This window comes from Acyrthosiphon pisum, unplaced genomic scaffold (genome assembly GCF_005508785.2).
Source record: "Acyrthosiphon pisum isolate AL4f unplaced genomic scaffold, pea_aphid_22Mar2018_4r6ur Scaffold_511;HRSCAF=957, whole genome shotgun sequence".
Classification (NCBI taxonomy): domain Eukaryota; kingdom Metazoa; phylum Arthropoda; class Insecta; order Hemiptera; family Aphididae; genus Acyrthosiphon; species Acyrthosiphon pisum.
This window is the reverse complement of record NW_021774734.1, coordinates 1-1,120: the sequence shown is the minus strand read 5'-3', so window position 1 is coordinate 1,120 and position 1,120 is coordinate 1.

Genomic DNA, 1,120 nt, shown 5'->3' with positions numbered 1-1,120 from the left:
TTAAAGAAAAACTTATGGAGAACCTTGTACCAAATTTTAAAAACTTAGTTATAAAAGAAAAAATTTTTACGATTTTTCAACCACTAAATTACTTGCAAATTTTCGCAATTTTGACATATTTCGTATAAATTTAAACTTTAAGCACTTATAAAAAAAAATTGTGACTAACGATTTTGGATTTTTTTTTATCACTGTGAGAACAATTTATAAGAAACCTTGTATTAAATTTTCAAAGTTTTCTATCCAACCAAAAATTTTTTATCGTTATTTTAAAAAAAAATACTTAGAAAAATTGAAAATTTCATTTGTCTATAAATAGCTCAAAAAAAGTCGAAACACTTTGAAAATTTAACCCTGTATAGACAACGCTAATATAAACATCTGTTGCAAATTTCAAGTGCTTACAATAATTATTTTTTGAGTTACAGTAAAATTAAGTTTTCGTTTTTGTCAAAAATTGGTTTTGCGTAAAAATTCGCGTTTTTCCGTTATTTTTTTAAGGTTTTTCCTGCCGCTTTTGAAAAGTATTGGGAAATTTTCACTTTTGACCCCCCAAAGTACCAACTAGATTCACTTTCCTTTCAGAAAAGGTACAACTTTTGAAAATCGAAGCATTTTTACTGCTCCAAAAGTTGTCGTCAGCCCCAAAAAAAAAAAAAAAAAACAAAAAAAAAAAAAACACACATCATTGTAAAATCAATACATTCATCACTTCGTTCAGAATCTAAAACATCATTGTAAAATAAACATCATTACGCTCAGAATCAGCTAAAACGTAATCAATTATATATGCAAGTGTTGTTCAACCCCCTTTTTTTTTTGGATTTTTGGTATTATAAAATATACTTAAAGACCATATTTTCAAGGTCTTAGGATTTTCGTGTACCACTTAAGGAGTATCCTACAAAGATTGAAACTTCTTTTATTTGAAAATTTTAGTAAATAATTTATCAACATCAATAATTTGTAAAAATAGTTCAAGTATACTAAATACTAGATCTTATATAACATATTGTATTTTATATTTTAGTAAGCCATTTTTAAGAATTATTACCCTTAATAAAAACATTTTAATAAGTAATAACTGAAAAACTACTCATTTTAATTTTGAATAAGGTAC